At 50.5% G+C, this 19,530-nt stretch overlaps 1 long non-coding RNA gene across 1 annotated transcript; it reads right to left on the reverse strand.

Annotated features, from left to right (window-relative positions):
* Window positions 1-4,001: 4,001 nt before the first annotated feature.
* On the reverse strand, window positions 4,002-16,047 carry LOC129019840 (uncharacterized). The gene is made up of 3 exons (XR_008495730.1): window positions 15,961-16,047; window positions 15,519-15,668; window positions 4,002-4,331 (listed from the first exon to the last, which is right to left on the reverse strand). It is a non-coding gene; the product is annotated as an uncharacterized LOC129019840 (long non-coding RNA).
* Window positions 16,048-19,530: the final 3,483 nt, after the last annotated feature.

Below are 19,530 nucleotides of genomic sequence, written 5' to 3' on the forward strand. Positions count from 1 at the left end.
AGGCCTGGGGGACGCAGGCAGGGAGTGTGCAGAAGAATTTCACCCAGCGTCTGCACCGCCCTGGGCAGCAGCGGGGACACCACTGCCGGGGGCTATGACACCGTCCAGGCAGGAGCAGGTGCAGGCGTAGGCCACCTGGCGTAGGACACCTGGCGTAGGCCAGGGCGGTGGTGGCAGTGGAGAAACAAACTCAGGACTTACTGTGATGTAGAGATGGGAGTGCAGAGGGACTGGAGGAGGAGTAAATAATGACTCTACATTTTTTTTTTTTAATGAAAAGAGAAAGACTGGCAGAGGAAAAAGTTATTTTGCCACAGACCAGATCAGCAAAGTTATGCTGCCGTAACAAAAAATAAAAATGAAATTCAGCGTCTTCATGGATGATTCGGCCATTGCTACAATGCTGCTGTCTGACAAGCCACTCCAAAACTCCAAACTCGGTGGCTGACATCAACAAGTGCCAGTTTCTCAACCTCAGCCAGCGTCTGGCTGTGGATCATCTGGGCCTCCCCGGGGATTCCACACTCTCTGGAAGGGCCGTGCCTGGGGCACGTTCTCCCCAGGCAGGTGACAGGAGCCCCAAGGTGGGGGGAGTCCCACCACAGCAGGAGCACAGCTGAGACCTCTGCTTGTTCAGTGCTGCCAAAACGTCCTTGGCCAAAGCAGGTCACATGGCTAAGCCCAGCCTCAACAGTTTGGGGAACATATCCCATGTACTCACGTGTACTGGACAGTCACACAGCAGAGGGACAGACTGAAAACAGAATGCCGAGAAGAGGACAAGAATGCAGGGAAAGAGACAGGGGCAGAAAGAAACCCATGAGCAGGGAGGTCCCGGGAGCCCAGGAGAGAAGGGATGAAGGGCCAAGCGTGAGAAAAGCGATGAAGAGGAAACAGGAGGACAGAGGGCCGGCCCCCTGATGTGGCGGGGGGGGTGGGATAGTCACAATACAGCTTCAGTAGAGGGGCGGGAGGAGAGGCGGGGGGCAGCCAGCTCTTCTGAGGACTCTGGCTGTGAAAGGGACCAGAGAAATAGGGTGCTCAGGGGCATGGGGTGTTCAGGGGCATGGGGTCACGGAGGCCTCCCACGCTTGGAGAGGAGGATGAATACTGATGGGAGTGACCCAGAGAGGCACCATACCTGGAGAGACCGGAGAGGGGAGGTGACTGCAGAAACCAAGTGCTGAGAGGGGGGCAGGGGGCAGAGCCAGGAGAGGCTGGAGCAGGGCGGAGCTGGCCTTGCTACAAACCCACCAGTCTCTACTTCAAAGCAAACCACCATGGCACACATCTACCTATGTAACAAACCCGCACATCCTGCACATGTACCCTGGAACTTAAAATAAAAGTTGAATTCTCAAAAGAAGACATTTATGCAGCCAAAAAACACATGAAAAAATGCTCACCATCACTGGCCATCAGAGAAATGCAAATCAAAACCACAATGAGATACCATCTCACGCCAGTTAGAACGGCAATCACTAAAAAGTCAGGAAACAACAGGTGCTGGAGAGGATGTGGAGAAATAGGAACACTTTTACACTGTTGGTGGGACTGTAAACTAGTTCAACCCTTGTGGAAGTCAGTGTGGCGATTCCTCAGGGATCTAGAACTAGAAATTCCATTCGACCCAGCCATCCCATTACTGGGTATATACCCAAAGGACTATAAATCATGCTGCTATAAAGACACATGCACACGTATGTTTATTGCGGCACTATTCACAATAGCAAAGACTTGGAACCAACCCAAATGTCCAACAATGATAGACTGGATTAAGAAAATGTGGCACATATACACCATGGAATACTATGCAGCCATAAAAAATGATGAGTTCACGTCCTTTGTAGGGACATGGATGAAACTGGAAATCATCATTCTCAGTAAACTATCACAAGAACAAAAAACCAAACACCGCATATTCTCACTCATAGGTGGGAATTGAACAATGAGAACACATGGACACAGGAAGGGGAACATCACACTTCGGGGACTGTTGTGGGGTGGGGGGAGCGGGGAGGGATAGCATTGGAAGATATACCTAATGCTAGATGACAAGTTGGTGGGTGCAGCGCACCAGCATGGCACATGTATACATATGTAACTTACCTGCACATTGCGCACATGTACCATAAAACCTAAAGTATAATAATGATAATAATAATAATAATAATAAAAGAAAAAAAAGAAAAAAAAATAAATAAATAAAAAATAAAAAATAAAAAATAAAATTTGATTTGATTATAAAAAAAAAAAAAAAAGAAAACTCTAAAGAAAAAATAACGTAAGTAGGTGCCAAAACGTTATTTAAAACTCATCCCGGTAAAAAAAAAAAAAAAAGTTACAAAATTAGAAACAGACTTTCTTACCCCAATGATGAGCATGTAATCATATATTCAATTAAAATATTTATTGAGCATAAAAAAAAAAAAAAGAAAAAATACATATTGTCATGCCCACAGGAGGAGTCATGTCTGGGTCAAAGCATCAAATCCTCTACTAAGAGGCAACATTATCTAGGAGGGATAATGACCCGTTTTCAACCCCCTGAAAACCCTTGGTTGGTAATAAATCCCACAAATGAGCCAGCCGCTCTGCTGGGCTGAGAAGCGAGGAGAGGAAGCCTGGATTGGGTTGTCCATTTCAACTCAGCGTCATCCCATCACCTCCACGTTCTCCCCAGTTTCCCAGGTCCCCTCCCCCAGTGGTTCCAGGCTTGTCAGCCTCTGGTGGTTCCCAGGCGTTCCCTGGGAATGGCTCACTAGGTGCTGCGGGCTGCCAGGGGCATCTTCGCGTCTTCCTCGTCATCTCTGCACTTCTGGGTTTCCTAAAACGGACCTTCACCTCTCCATTCCAATGTCTGTGTGAGCCTCTAATTTCCTGGATTAAGTCAGTCTCTCTCGCTTGTGCTCTCTGTCTCTCTTTCCTCTAAATACTGAGTGTGGCTCCTGTTCTCCTGCCCAAACCTGTATGGATAAGAGCAGTAATAAAGTGAGAGGGAAGGGGGTGCTCAGGGGCTCCTGGGGAGAGATGCTGAAGGACATTGCTTGCCTGTGGGGACACACACCCTAAGGTGTCAGGAAAGGGATGGGGACAGAGAGGCACAGTGGCAGCCTCTGCACACTGAATGTCTGTGTCCCCTCCAAATTCATGTGCTGAAACCCTCACCCACAACCTGATGGTGTTGGGAGTTGAGGCATTTGGGAGATGATTGATTAGGCCATGAGCAGGGACCCCTCGAGATAGGATTAATGCCCTGATAAGAGGCTCAAGAGAGCTTGCTCCCTCTCTCTCTCTGCCTCTCTCTGTCTCTCTGTCTCTCTCTCTCTACCATTTGAGGATACAACAACAAGTGGCCATCTGCAAGCCCTGACCAGACACCAAGCCAGCCAGCATTTTGATCTTGGATCTCCAGCCTCCAGGACTGTGCGAAATAAATGTTTGTTGTTTAAGCCCCCAGGCTATGGTCATTTGTCACAGCATCCCCAACTAAGATGATCAGAACCCACCTTTTGTAGTACAGCAGTTTCCAATGGTCATGAGGCCAAGTAGCCAAAGACAACCTTTCCCAATATTCCTCATAGCTATTTGCTGCCATGTGACTAGATTCTGGTCCCAACACAAGGTGAGCAGGGTGATGTGAGCAGCACTAGGCCGTGTGTCCCTAAAGTGAAAGGCATAAGCTCTCCCTTTCTTCTTCCTACTTGCCACCTGCTGGAGTATAGAAACGATGGCTGGAGCCAGAGCAGCCACGTTGGACTTAAAGACAGAAGCCACCTGTTGAGCACAGCAGGGCAGCAAGAGAAAGGACGCTGGCTCCTTGCCACTGTGGAGCTGTGTTTGGACTGTTACATGCATGAGAACTAAACTTCTATGCCGTTTTGACCACTGTGAAACTCCTTCTTGGTTACAGCAGCTGGAGTGTGTAATTTAACTCATGCAGAGATGCCTCATCCACTCTGGATGGCTTAGGGCTTAGATGTTCTTTGCAGAGACATGAACTCCAGTCATTCTATGATTTTTAAAAATGTATTGTCCTTTGGTAGTGCTGCTGCAAATTTCTGTTTCAGAAAGGAAAATAGTGCATATCATCTACAACTAGTGAAAATGTCTACATGATGAGTGTATATTAGTGAAGGTAATGCCAAGTGTTCTAATAAAAGAAACCCAAGAATATACCATGGCCCAGCACAGTAATGCTTTGCATTTTGCTGGAATAAAGTCCAGTTGGGTGTTCCTGATTAGTCAGTGGCTCTCCTTCAAGCTGTGGTTCAGGACAAGCCCATTTCCTGGGCAAGAGGGCCCCTTCCTGGGTCATCTCCATCTAGTCACTAGTTGGGGAAGGGAGAGAAGGAAATACCTTAGATGTGAGGCCTGGAAGGGGCACACATCACTTCCACCCACATTTCTCATCCATAACTCAGTCACATGGTCCTACTAGACATCATAGAGGCTGGAAATGTGATCCCCGCCTGAAATGCCAATTCCCAATCACATCCCTACAGCTCGGATGGACAGCATAGATCTTTGGTGGATCAATAGCTGTGTGTCATGACTGCAGAGAGCTCTACAGCACATCCAGCAATTCATGGTCAAAAATAGCTATGTAAAAATAAAAGTACATTCACTCATGCGGGCATCAAACACCATCCATGTTCTGCTGTTTACCCTAAGGAGACAAAGGCAACGACCTGCCCCAGACACAGCTCCACGCAGCTGAAATAAGAACTTGTCTCTTCTGCAGCAGACTCACCTGCCGGAATCTGTTGCTGTTCCCCACTGGGGAAGGAAGGGAGTGACTGCTCCGTCATCAAATGCCCCAAAAGGTTCATGTGAGGAGGGAGAAATCAGACTGTGGTCACTACAGGTATTTTCAAGCTAGAAGGGGTTCTCCAGTTCACATAATCTCTTCATTTTCATCCTAATGCTGTCTTGTCCAGAAGCAAATATTTTTTGTGAAAAATCAGACCTTGCGGATGACCTTGAGCAGTCGGATATAAATTACTCCCACAAGCTTAGCGTTCCAATAATGGAACACTAGGCATAAATGGGTTAAACTTAATCTACAAATGTAACCCAGATATAAGCTAGGATCCCATGTGGTCCAGTCTCAATGAGAAATTAAATTCAAAGAAGAATAGGCCAGGTGCAGTGGCTCTCACCTGTAATCCCAGCACTTTGAGAGGCCAAGGCAGGCGGATCACGAGGTCAGGAGATCGAGGCCATCCTGGCTAATACGGTGAAACCCTGCCTCTATTAAAAATACAAAAAATTAGCCAGGCGTGGTGGCAGGCACCTGTAGTCCCAGCTACTCAGGAGGCCGAGGCAGGAGAATGGCATGAACCCGAGAGGCGGAGCTTGCAATCGTGCCACTGCACTCCAGCCTGAGCGATGGAGCGAGACACCATCTCAAAAAAAAAAAAAAAAAAAAAAAGTAGAATACAGCATCAAAGGTAGCACTAAGCTGTCCTCGAATCTCTTCAGGAAAATGATCGTGGATCTAAGTTTTTTTTTTTTTTTTTGAGACAGAGTCTCACTCTGTGGCCCGGGCTGGAGTGCAGTGGCACGATCTCAGCTCACTGCAGCCTTGACCTCCTGGGCGCAAGCAATCCTGCCTGCTCAGCCTCTTGTAGCTGGGACTACAAGCATGTGCCACCACGCCCTGTTTTTCATTATTTTTTTTTTTGGTAGAGATAAGGTCTTGCTATGTTGCCCAGGCTAGTCTCAAACTCCTGGACTGAAGCAATCCTCCTGCCTCAGTATGGATCTAATTTATAGCCCACAGCCATACTTCTTTTCTCCCTTCCCGAATTCTCTTCCTCCTGTATCTGTCTCAGAGCCTCTCACAGGGCAAATTCCAGAAATCCTCTCTGATACCCCCACCCCATTCACCTTTTGCATCTCCCCCTGCTACTTCTTTCCTCATATTTCTTATAGAGATAGATTTAGCCTCTCAGATACTTTTGTAAGTGGACTTTATATGGTTTTAGAGCAGTTTTAGGCTCACTGCAAAATCCAACAGAAGATACAGAGAGTTCCCATGTACTCTCTGTCCCACCCCCATGCACACAGCCTCCCCAACTAGTAATATCCCCCACCAAATAGTACATTTATTACAACTGATGAACCTACATTGACATGTCATTATCACTGTATTAGTCCATTTTCATGCTGCCGATAAAGACATATCTGAGACTGGGCAATTTACAGAAGAGGTTTATTGGACTTACAGTTCCACGTGGCTGGGAAGGCTTCATAATCATGGTGGCAGACAAGAGAAGAGAGCATGTGCAGGGAAACTCCTGTTTATGAAACCATCAGATCTCATGAGACTTATTCACTATCAGGAGAACAGCATAGGAAAGACCCGCCGCATGATTCAATTACCTTCCACTGGGTCCCTCCCCCAATACATGGAAATTCAAGATGAGATTTGGGTGGGGACATGGTCAAACCATATCAATCACCCCAAGTCCATAGTCCACATTAGGGCTCACTGTTGGTGTTGCACAGTCTATGAGTTTAGACAAATGTTTAATGACATGGACCCACTGTGACAGTATGATACAGAGGAGTTTCACTGCCCCAAAAAAGTCCTGTGCTCCACCTATTCGTCCCTCCCTCTCCCCAACCCATGGTGTTACTGGAAAAGGGGTCTTGATCCAGACCCCAAGAGAGGGTTTCTGGATCTCACGCATGAAGGAATTCAAGGCGAGTCACAAGGTGCAGCAAAGGAAGCATGTTTATTGAAACCTACTCCATTACAGAGCAGGGGACCTTCCGAGAGAATACACCGTCTTTGTTTTAAGTTTTTCTTATATAGGGGTCTTGTCTACATAACGACTAAACCAAGCTGCGACTCTGTGAGGGGGAGCAGACAGCATGACAAAATTGATTATTCTGTTGATTTAAAGAAAACTATCCTTAACAGTCTAGTACATGAGTACATCAAAGCATATCTATAATTATCTTAAATGCACATATTGCTATGAGTATTGGGACATCTGGGCTTTCTGTTGTTTTAGGAGTTTGTCCTTGCAGGCAGTGCCAAGCTGCCTCCTTAGCTGTGACCATCTTAGGACCATGGGTTGTGACTGGCAAGGAAGGTGCCTTGTTAGTCTCAAGACAGAGAAGATTTTTCAATGGTGTCACTCTGACTCTCCTCAGCTCCTGCTTCCCTAATGATGACAGCTCCTCTTTTTACTGTCCCCATAATTTTTCCTCTTTGGGAATGTCACAGGGTTGGAGTCATAGGGTGTGTAGCCTTTCCAGATTGGCCTTTCACTTTGTGATCTGCATTTCAGGTTCCTCTATGTCTTTTCATGGATGGAAAACTCACTCATTTTTAGCACTGAATAGTATTCCATGGTCTGCATGGACGTGCCACAGTTCATTTCTCCAATCACCTGCCAAAGGACATCTCGGCTGCTTCCAAGTCGTGGTGATTGTAAATGACGCTGCTATCATCATCCAATGCATTTTCAGCCTTCCCTCCACTTTAGCCATTCTGTGGATTCCACTTCACGCTGATATCACAAAGACAGGACCCCCGAGGGACGGAAGAGAGAAAATCAAGGAAGATTTTCAGAGGGCAGGTGGGGGAAAGCTGGGGACCTTCCTCGGGGGGCACAAATCTTGTCCTGTCACTGGGGGATGCACACAGCTCATGGAGACCATGTCAACCACCAGCCTAAGGAAAGCAGCGGGAGAGCTGTGAGTTGAAGCCAGAGATGAATCCGTGCTCAACCTGTGTGTGGCAGACTCCTAAGTACTTGCTGGGGAGGGTCCTCAAAACCAGCTCCAGGTCCTCAAAATTAGGGTACATGAGGTGGACACCACGGAGCAAAGCCACTGCTCAGAGAAAGCACACATCCTGGTTGCTATGTCTTCCATGCACGGGGCCCTCACTATGGACCAGACACTCCTAAGGGCCACGCACCCCGTACGATGCCTGATCCCCCATCTACCTTCCCTTTACGGAAAGCATGACGCGGCTTAAGCAGCTTGTCTGAGTTTGCACAGCTGGCAAATGGCTGAGCCATGACTCACATGCAGGTCCATCCACCGCCAAAGCTGGAGATCTCTGGCATCCTTCTAACATCAGAAAGGGAAAGAAATCCCTAATAAGGAGCCTAGGTGACGGCATGCCCACCCTCCACTTTCCCACCTCCACCAAGCACCCGTTTGAAGGCTGTTCACGCCAGTCACTGCAATCACCGTTGAGCACAGAGATGACAGTTCCAGCAAGCACTGACCTTCCAACCCACTCTGCGGAGGAGAAGACTGAGGGGCCGAGAGGATGGTGATTTGCTGCAGTTGATTCTGAGTCTAATTTCCCGGCGCTGACTCAAACTCATTAGGAACACTGCTTTCACTGAGTGTATGAAGTGGTTTCTCCATCCGTGTGCTCATACCGGTCCCACGGCCCAGGTGTGGGGCGGAGCACTCCTTTCTGCCTCCTCCCTGGATTGCAGGACCTGTGTCTCTCTTTATGAAAGAGATACCATTTGGGGAAGACTCGCATTGTCAGGAGCGCTGTGGACGCTCCGGGTGGAGATCAACACGGTGATGATGATGATGCCGGGTGGAGGGAATGTGCGCTTTTCAGGAGGTAAATCACACCCTGCACAGCGCCTATGGATTTTTGCTTTTCCTTGGCTGGTAGGAGCCGAGGAGGCTGCCTTCGCTGTGATATTTCTGCCAGTTCTCATTCCCAGTGGGAAGAATTGCCTGTGTTTGCTGAAATTAAAGCCAAAACCCAGCCGGCGCAGATGGGAGGGGGAGGCTGGGAGCAGGTGGGAGCTGGTGTGCGGGAGCGGACCCAGGCCCTGGGGCAGGGAACGAGGGGAGAAGGGGGACCGTAGCATTATTTGGGAAACAGCCTTCTCAGGGCACATCAGGACGGCGGAGGGTTTTTTTTAGGGGGGGAGTGGGTGGAGCTACCATAGAATGAGATCCTGAAAGTCAGCAACATGGAGGAGCTGGAGGCTACCATGTCAAGTGAAATGAGCAAAGCAGAGTGAATACGGCATGTTCTCACTCACACAGGGTAGCTAAAAGGTGGATCTCATGGAGGTAGAGAGTAGACTGTGGGTACCAGAGACCGGGAAGGGGAAGGGAGGTGGGGGGATGAAGAGAGGGTGATTGATGGGTACAAATATACGGTTTGATAGAAGAAATAAGTCCTAGTGTTAAGGCAGCAGGGTGACCATAGTTCACAATAATCTATTGTACATTTCAAAACAGCCAGAAGAGAATAATCTGAATGTCTCCAGCATCAAGAAAAGACCAGTATTGAAGGTGATGGATGCCTTAATTACGCTGATTGGATCTTTACAAGTTATATTAATGTATTAAATTCTTATATGTACGCAAAAACTATGTACACCTATTATGCACCAATAAAAAAGAAATATTTTTTTAAAGTGAGCAAAGGCTCCCTTGCCTTGGATCTCAAGTCTAAGAAACCGGCCCTGATGCCTTTAGGAAACCCCAAAGGGAACGGGGCCCTTCTGTGAAGCGGAGCTGGTGAAAAAACACCCCGGAACTCAAAATTGAGCAAACGGCGGTGTGTTTCCCAGGCCAAACTGTCGTCTTTACCTAGAAATTGGGCCACACCTATGGTGCTGAATGGCTGTATCTTGGGCTTCAGGTTCCCAGATCCCACACTCCTTCCAGGGCCTATGAAAACCCCACAGCATCCCCAAGGATCCTCTGCAGGCCTTAGACAAAGCTCAGCCTCCCACTGGACATTATTCTTGACCTCGACCTTGCTGCTGCCCTGGGCCCAACTGTGGGTTTGAGATTTCCTAGTGGCCCCTGGACAGCGGTCCCTGTATCGCCTGAAAGGGACCCCCTCACTGGATGCCCTATAGGCCTGGCCCTGGCTCTGCTGGTCCTGAACTCAACCCTGAGGATTAACTGGACTGGCCCTGGGTGCCCGCGTGCCACCTTGCCCTCCCATGCTTCATACATGTCACAAGCTTCACCCTCTCTTGGGACAAACCAGCTCATCATCCCCTGGCTCCCGGCTGTCGTGAACACCATCTCCATCGGGAGATGTGCCAGCCTCAGTTTCCTTCTCTGTTCAGTAGGAGCCAAAGGCATTTTGCTGACCTCAATGCAGATTGACCCTGCAACAAGGTGCAGAAGAGGCACCAAAGGGGCTTTGTAGCCAGCAACATGCCAGATCGATGTGCCTTGTTGATGCAGCCGACTCTGCAGGGGTGCAGGAGGTGAGGGCCCATGCAGGGGTGCGGGAGGTGAGGACCCACGCAGGGGTGCGGGAGGTGAGGACCCACGCAGGGGTGCGGGAGGTGAGGACCCACGCAGGGGTGCGGGAGGTGAGGACCCACGCAGGGGTGCGGGAGGTGAGGACCCACGCAGGGGTGCGGGAGGTGAGGACCCACGCAGGGGTGCGGGAGGTGAGGACCCACGCAGGGGTGCGGGAGGTGAGGACCCACGCAGGGGTGCGGGAGGTGAGGACCCACGCAGGGGTGCGGGAGGTGAAGACCCACACAAGGGTGCCATCAAAGGCCATGGGAGGGACAGCTCCAGGAACAGAGGCAAGGCCCACCCCACCCTATGAGAGGACAAGTCCATGGCCAACAATCTGAGGAGCCATTATCTCTGCTACATGCCACACAAGCAGAGGTGCCCTCTGGCAACCAGGTGCTGCTCTGGGTACAGCCGATGCAAACACGAGAGAAAGAGTCAACCAGATGGGATCATCGGTCCAGGGACAGAGATGGGGGGTGGCGTCAGACAGGTGGGCCAGGCACATGTGCCCAGCAGGACCCCACAGGGAGGGGAGCAAGGCTGGGGGAGGGATGGGGCACTGAGCAGCCAGTGCTAGAACAATCAGGAAACCTCCCAGGCAGGCATTCAAGCACAGGCCCTGGTCAGTGGCGGGAGGGAGCCTCCGGGGAGGGTGAGACCTGGGAGAGGCTGTGCCTGCCAGCTCCTTGTCCTGTGGTATCTTTGTCCAGCTTTGGCACCTAGGGATCACTGGACTCAAAAGGCACTGAGAAGCATTTTCTCCTCCCGTCTTTTGGAGGTGTTTGTGAAGATCTGATATGAACTCCTCTTCAGACGTTTGGTAGAATTCAGCAGGGAAGCTGTCTGCGGGGCAGATGCCTGTGAAAGGCGCCCTGGTGTGTTCGAGGCACAATGATGAGGAGGTCGGTGTCCCCCGGGACAGAGAAGGGCAGCAGGCTGCGGGCAGCAGGCCTTATGCAGGGCCCAGCAGGGTGAGGAGAGTGAAGGGTGCCACGCGGGGGAGGTGACAGGGCCCGGCTGTGAAGCCCTCTGGCCCCTGCCCTGTGGTGCAAAGGCTCTCACAGGAGAGGAACAGAGGCGAGAGGTCAGGTGCCACCGGTGCTATCCACTCTTACCTCATTGCACACATGAGCTCATCAGGATGGGCTCTGGATCCTCTGGAGGAATCCAGGGTCGGGTCCTGGAATCAGCCCGAGGTCAACTTGGAGAAAGACCGTGTGTCTAGCCTCTGCCTCCCTCCCTCGCAGTGGCCTCCACCACCCACCCAGCACCCCTGGGGACTGTCCCCGTCCCCCCAGGGACTCCAGAGGGAATGTGTTTTGTGCCGTGTGGAAAACAAGCCATGCTTACTGCAAACCACGACAGCCCCTTCAAGCTGTCAGAGTCCCTGCATGTGGAGCGAAAAGGGGGAAAAAAGACAATTTACAATTGCAAATTGGAACCCCTCTCTCGGAGTGGAGTGATAATCCAGCTAGGGAGACAGATGGCGAGGAAGTGCTCCAGGAACGTGTTACAACACATCACTGCCTAGCAGAGACGAGAGGCTCCGGGAAGGACCTGGTGCCTGCCATTCCAACCTTGAGGGGCTCCTGGAGGGACACTGAGGACAAGGCAGCTGTCCCATCACCTTGCTCTTGTCTCTGCCCTCACCTCTCCCCACTGCGCAGGGCTCAGGACTACGGGCGCCCAGACACAAAGGCCAAGGGCCACAGAACAGTGAACTCCACACTGTGCAGCTGTTGGCGGGAGGGGCGGGGAGAGAGACCACAGTCCCATTTCTGCTGCCTTTTAAATAAAAGACAAGGAGGATGGCGAGGAGGAGGTCAAAACTCACTGCAGTCTGTACTGCAGCACAGATCCCGACTCAGGGTGGGGGCATGTGGGAAGGACAGAGGGAGAGGGAAAACACAAACAAAGAGGCAGGAGGAGGCCCCTCCGCTTCATGCAATCGGGAACAGGTGTGCGGGAACCCTGGCGTGTCTGGCATCTGGCGTGGCAGGCTCCCATCCTGGGTTCCGCCAATGACGCCAGCGAGGCCTCCCTCTCTCCCCAAATGCTGCTCTTTTCAGAGGGAAAAAAAGGCATCATTGAAAAGATAGAGTAGACGCTGAATGAACAAATGTTTTTAAACACCCATGTTGTCATTATTTCTTCCAGAAGTACCTTCATTTACGGGGTGATCTGAGACCTGTCACTCACTGAGGCCAGAGTGGACCCTCTGAGCCAGGCACTGGTTCAGGGACCAGGCCCTGAGGTGCGGGGATAGACGGAGCCTGACAAAGGCCAAGACACAGTGCTCTGGTTCCAGGCTGGGGACAGGAGTGGCAGGGCAGCGGAGGACAAGGACACAGCCAGGCAGACCCCAAAGCCTGGACCGGGCTGGTCTCGGGGACATGTGGGTGTGGAGGGAAAGAACGTTCCCTGCAGACAGAACGTAGGATGGGCAGCACACGGGACAGCTTGTGGTTCAGCCAGGCTGCAGGGACTCCAGAAGGTTCTATGGCTGAGTCCTTACTGCAGACTGGAAATCTTCAATGAGCTGCTAACAAAAAGTGTCAGCAAACAATCAAAACCAAAACACACGTGTATGGATGCAGTGGGGCGGGGCAAGGGACGTTGAGCTGGTAGAAAATGAAGAAAGGAGAGGGAGGGGCATGGGGCTGCTGAGCCTGGACCGGTCCATTCCTGCTGGGCTTCAAGGCTGTGGGAGCATTGGTGTCCTGGACTGGAATCAGTGAGCACAAAAGCACCAAAGATCTGGAAGGTTCTCAGGATCAAAGGCCCCTTTGTGAACTGTTCAATATTTTCAGCAGAAATCCAATAAATGTCAGAGGTTTTGTTTTGTTTTGTTTTGTTTTTTTAAGACACCACCTGTTTCTCCCTATCGGAAAAGAAAATGATAACTACTGCTAAAAAACAAAAATTTAAAAACCCCTAAAAGATCATCTGAGGTGCATGTGAAGCTGTTCTGGGCCATGCTTGAATGTGAACAGAGCCAGCCAATTCGCCATGCAGGGAAGGCCTTGGAAGGGAAAAGCGAAGCCCAGGCTGCCCGGTGGCTACAGCTCTGGGCGGCGTGTCCCTCACCCTTCTCTCCCACCAGTGACTGCCTCGGAGGGCAGACCTCAACTCTTCCCGAAGGCTGAGCCCGAGAGGCCCCCGGCGCTGAGGGCGGAGCAGCCCACTGGACCTCACCCCTTGGCACCCCTGCCCTCAGAGCACAGGAGTGACTTGAGGCTATGGCTGCCTCAGGGCCCCAGAGGAAGTCACATCTGGTCATTGAACACACAGGGCAGGTGTCGGGACAGCGCTGTGTTTGACACTCACTCACTCATTCATTCATGTATTCATTCGTGGGTTGTGAAATTAACTTCGCAAATATTTACAGAGAGCTTTCCAGGGTTCTTCAAAGGGAAGAAATAAAGACGTTAGCAGAGTTCCTGTTTAAGCTTCTCTCTCATTGCTTCCTGGCGTCACGTGGGGCCTCAGGGTGACTTGGCAAAGTGAGCTCCCACTTCCTCCAACCGAAAAACACCAGCAGGCAGGATCGCACGGCCAAGGCGGTGAGTCCCGCTCCACTAAGGCAAATCTTGAAAAGTCCCTTCATCTCTATTAGTTTCCTGAAGCCACAAACTGGGCAGCTTCAACAACAGAACCCTATTCTCTCCCCGTCCTGGAGGCCAGACGTCCAAGATCAAGGTGCGGACAGGGCTAGTTCTTTCTGAGGCCTCTCTCCTTGACTCCCAGACGGCTTTTTTCACTGTCACCTGGCCTCTGTGTGTGCTTGTGCACGTCTGTGTCCAAACCTCCCCTTCTTAGAAGGACACCAGTCCTATGAGATTAGAGCCCATCTGAATGACTTCATGTTAACTTAATTCTGTCAAGACCCTATCCCCAAATAAGGTCACATTCACAGGTTCTGGGGGTAAGGACTTCAGCATGTGGATTTGGTAAGGGGGTACACAATTCAGCCCATAACAATCTCTGAGCCTTCATCTTCTCATTAAAAAAAAAAAAAAAAAAAAAAATGCCAGGCACAGTGGCTCACGCCCATAATCCCAGCACTTTGGAAGGCTGCAGCCAGCGGATTATTTGAGGTCAGGAGTTCAAGACTAGCCTGGCCAACATCGTGAAACCTTGTCTCTATTAAAAATACAAAAAAAAAAAAAATAGCAGGGCATGGCGGCATATGACTCTATAGTCCCAGCTACTACCTGGGAGGCTGAGGCAGGAGAATTGTTTGAACCCAGGAGGTTGCGGTGAGCTGAAATCCAGCCACTGCACTCCAGCCTGGGTGACAGAGTGAGACTCTATCTCAAAAAGAGAGAGACAGAGAGAGACAGGCCAGGCGTGTTGGCTCACGCCTGTAATCCCAGCACTTTAGGAGGCTGAGGCAGGCAGATCACTTGAACCCAGGAGTTTGAGACCAACCTGGGCAACATGGTGAAACCCTATCTCTACAAAAAAAATACATAAATTAGCCAGGCGTGGTGGCTCATGCCTGTAGTCCTAGCTGCTCAGGAGGCTGAGGTGAGAGGCTCACTTGAGCCCCAGAGGTGGAGGCTGCAGTGAGCTGAAAGTGCCACTGCACTCCAGGCTGGGTGATAGTGACATCCTGTCTCAAAAAAAGAAAAAAAAAAAAGAGAGAGAGAGAGATAGCACCTGCCCCAACTCTCTCCCAGAGCAGACCCACTGGATTGGGCCCAAAGGGTGCCCTGTGAGCTTCAGAGGGCTGTGCTGTAGGCGCCACCCACTTTCCTCTCAAGTACAGGCAGCAAGAGAGGCAGGGACTCTCACCTCCCAGTGCCCCTCAGAAAATCAGAGCTCCTGGGCAGGACGTTGGCATGTGGTCCACTGGCTCCTTTAAGAAAAGCCAAGTGTCCTCAGAGACCCACACATAAGGTCAGTACTCTCTCAGCAGACCAATCCATTTCTCCCCACTAAGTAGCATCTGATGGCGTTAGATGCTAAGACTCTCTCTTCAGAAGTAATAAAAAAAATAAAAATAAAAATAAAAAAGGCAGTCCCTTAGTGGGAGAGTTTTTGGCATTTCATCTGAATTCCATAATGAATAATTTATATGAAAGTTTTATTGGAGGCCAGCTTTCCACAATAAACGTTCCCTGAGAACACACGCAAATACTTCAGCAGCCATCTCTCTCTCTGCTGGATTGGGCTGACGGCCCATATCAGATCTGAGTTTCTGCATCACTTATTTACAAAAAAAATCATAATCTTACTTTTATGTGCATTTTTCCCAGCATCCGTGGGTGACAAGTTTGAGAGGCACAGACAGCAGCGGCCGCTGCTTCTGTTGGATCCAGGAGGGAAGGGAGGTTCTGAGCTTTGGAGCGGGAAGTGAGGAGCCTCAGCTGTCTGCACCCTTTTGCCTGCAACACAATTAGGAGAGGGACTAGGAGGAAAGGAGCCACCTGGTTTCTGGGGCATAGAAGCTCTACACAGCCACGTGTCCCGAGCAGAGTGAGGTGGGGAGGGGGCCAGGAGGAGACCCCAGTTATTCAGCGTCAGGAGGGGGGATTCAGAGTGTGGCTTGGGAACAGGGAGACCCAGCTTGAACCCTCCTCCTAGCTAGGTTATGTGACTTCTCTGAGTCCTTGACCTTATTTGGATAATGGAAAAAAGAGAACCCACCTTTCAGGACTGTCCTGGGAATGTACTGACCTGTTGTGGGCAGTGTGGTCATCCCATCAACCTTCACATCCAACAGATGCTTGCAGAACTGACAGGCACATGGCATGAGCACGCCGCTAACCAGGACTGTTGTTTCTGATACTGCTGTTTCCATAGCGGCAGGGAGAGGGCTCCAGCCCCGCTGCAGTGTCCAGAGGCACAGCCCCCCCGCCTGCTGCATTCGCTGCCCAGGGGTTCACGTGTCCTCAGCTTAATGTCTTCTTAATATTTTATACACTTTCTCCTTTGTGAATTCATCTCTTTTCACGGAGGAATTGCCTGTGTGTGCCCAGTGGGAGCTTGAAGGAATCAGTCATCGTCGCATCCTCCCGAGGATTTCTCAGTCAGCAGCTCTAGGCAGGTCCTGAGGGAGGGGATGGAGGAGACCCCAGAACCTGGCGCTGCCCTTCCTGTCCCAGCCAGGTGGGTGTCCTGGTTTAGGGCTGCCAGCGACACGGCCTGTCCCAGGGACACAGGCGTCAGCGCCGGCTCGGTTGCTGACCAGCTGTTTGACTTGGTTGCCAACCAGCTTAACCTCTCTACGCCTGTTTCCTTATCTCTAAGCTGAAGTGATCATGATCCCCTCCCCAAGGGAAGTCGGGAGGCTCCAGGAAGGGATGGTGCACATGCAGCCTTCACATCGTGCTGAGGCAGCACCAAGCGTGCACCCGAGAAATGCCAGTTGTCTTGTGCAGCTAGTCCTGCAGTCCTCCCAGTGTGCAGGAGCAGGAAGGGAGCCTGGGCTGGGAGCTGCCCGTTGCCCACAGTGAGGCACTGGAGGACCCGGGACAAAGCCTGGCTCCCCACCCGCTGCACCGTCCACCTCTGCCTGGTTGACAGCTTCGCCAGCCATTCCGTTTGCCTTCTCCACTCCCTCCTTCCCTATAGGAACCAGTTTTGGGTTTGGCGCCCAAAACTAAAAGGATTGGCCCCTTCTCTGCGCTGCCAATGGACTTGGGAGGCTGAGCATATCTCTCATTCTGGACGGATCCCAATTAGCCAATCACAGTATGTCATCCTCCTCGCCTGGGATTATTTCAGCCAATCAGCACACAGACTCCCTCTGGTGACTCTAATAGGTCCAGGAGCCGGCACATGCCCTAGGCTGGCCAATCAGAGAGGTGAGAAGGACTTTCCCTCCACCTGTCCTTCTCCCACCAGGTGTGAATGAGCAAGCTCCCCTCATTGCAGCAGGCAGGCAGCCATCCTAAAGCTGTGAGGGAGGCTGCCTCAGGACAAGGGGAGGCAGAGTCAAAGGAAGGGAGATGCAGCCCTGATCACATGGTGCCTGCAGCCCACCTTGCCTCAGAACCTGTGCTCACATGAGATAATAGATCTCTGTGGTTAAGCTATTTCACGTTGGACCTTCTGCTACTCCGGAGAAATGCCCCCACATGTAAAGTTAGAGGGTCTCCACTGTGGCCAGACCTCTATGGCCCCTTCATATGTCCAACCCTGGGAGAAATTCAAGTCAATGGAAGACCACACAATGGGATAAGGAAGTAAAAAGTTAATGACTAAATTAAGGTTATCACCAGAAGTTTATTCTAAGCTTCTTGAGAAGGGTCACCTCTGTTTTTGAAGACCCACAGAAAGTACTGTCAAATTCCATTCAAAGTCAGCCCTCGGTGTCCTGGAATGGCCCCTGAAAAGAGCCTCCTGGAGCTTCCTATTGCAGCATGACACCTGCCCACCAATAGGGCAGGACAGCGGTGTGGCCAAGAGCCCCACTGACCAGGGCTCAAGCGGCGATTATACCACTAACTAGCTCCATGGCCTCTGCAAAACTCAGGGACCTCATGTGGAAAATGGTGTCATAATATCACCAGCTTATGCAAATCAATGCGAGGATTCTACAGATAAGAAAAATGAAGTTCTTAGCACTGCATCTGGCATGTTGGGAGTGCTCAGTAAATGTTAGTGTTATTTTCTTGACATTTTCACCCTGATTAAATGATTAGGCAGAGACTAATGCTTCTGGCCAAGTGAAGTAACAGAGATTGGATGTACCCTCCCAACCAAACAACCAAAACAACAACAAAAAAAGTACAAAGCAATGGTTTTCAGGCCATGAGACACCAGGCAGCAAAGGACAGATATTCCTGAGATGAGGAAAACTAGCAAGGTGAGTCCTAACATTCCCCAAGCTTCTCCCATCGGGTGAGTTTCCAGGCTGTGGTGCAGGGATGGGGAACCCAGGTTGAGATCAATGGACTCCCCAAGTGGAGGAGACAGAGCCGAGTCCACGGAAGCCAAGGCAGGAAGGTTCACAGGACATAACAGGAGAGAGCTGCACAGAGAGCTCTGGAGACATGCAGAGGGTCCCCTCCAGGCACTCAGCAAAACAACAATTAGTGCATGTAGGCAGGGAAATGACTCAAGGCTGGGCAAAGAAGCACCCAAAAAGATTGGAGGAAGCAGCTCCCCGTGTTCACACAGGGTGAGGGTTGTTACTGCTCCTACCAGCCAGATGGGAAAATCTTAGAATTCACATGGCATCGGGTAAACTACTCAGAAGGGTCTTGCTTCTGTCATGGAAATAATTATCCCTAGACCAAACACTGATTTGAAATTTTTAAAAGCAAGCTCTGAATAGATCAAAATGTTCCCAAGGAACTTAACTGCATCCCCGAACAAAGCTCAAGAATACTTTAGAAATGATCACAACAGCAAAAATCTAGCAACCAACAATATAAAATGTCAATGTCGGCCAGGCGTGGTGGCTCACGCCTATAATCCCAGCATTTTGGGAGGCCGAGGCGGGCGGATCACTTGAGGCCAGGAGTTCGAGACCAGCCGGGCCAATGTGGTGAAACCCTGTCTCTACTAAAAATACAAAAGTTAGCTGGGCCTGGTGGCACACACCTGTAATTCCAGCTATTCAGGAGGCTGAGGCAGAGAATCACTTGAACCTGGGAGACGGAGGCTGCAGTGAGCTGAGATTGCACCACTGCACTCCAGCTGGGCCACAGAGCAAGACTCCATCTCAAAAAATAAATAGATAAATAAAATGTTAATGTCTCACATCCAATCAAAACAGTCTATGCATGCAAAGAAGCATGAAAACATGACCCATGGTAAGAAGAAAGATCAATCAAAACTGACTCAGAACAGACATAGATGCTAGAATTGACAGACAAGAACGTTTAAAACGTTATTACAACTTTGGCCAGGCAGGGTGGCTCACACCTGTAATCCCAGCACTTTGGGAGGCCAAGGCGGGCGGATCACCTGAGATCGGGAGTTCAAGACCAGCCTGACCAACATGGAGAAACCCCATCTCTACTAAAAATGCAAAATTAGCCAGGCATGGTGGCACATGCCTGTAATCCCAGCTACTTGGGAGGCTGAAGCAGGAGAATCACTTGAACCTGGGAGATGGAGGTTGCAGTGAGCTGAGATTGCACCACTGCACTCTAGCCTGGGCAACAGAGCAAGACTCTGTCTCAAAAAAATAAATAAATAAATAAAAAGAAAAAAAAAGAAAAATGCACTGGATAGAATTAATAGCAGGTTAGACACTGCAGAAGAAAAGATCAGTGAACATAAGGACATAGCAAT

This window comes from Pongo pygmaeus, chromosome 1, assembly GCF_028885625.2.
Source record: "Pongo pygmaeus isolate AG05252 chromosome 1, NHGRI_mPonPyg2-v2.0_pri, whole genome shotgun sequence".
Classification (NCBI taxonomy): domain Eukaryota; kingdom Metazoa; phylum Chordata; class Mammalia; order Primates; family Hominidae; genus Pongo; species Pongo pygmaeus.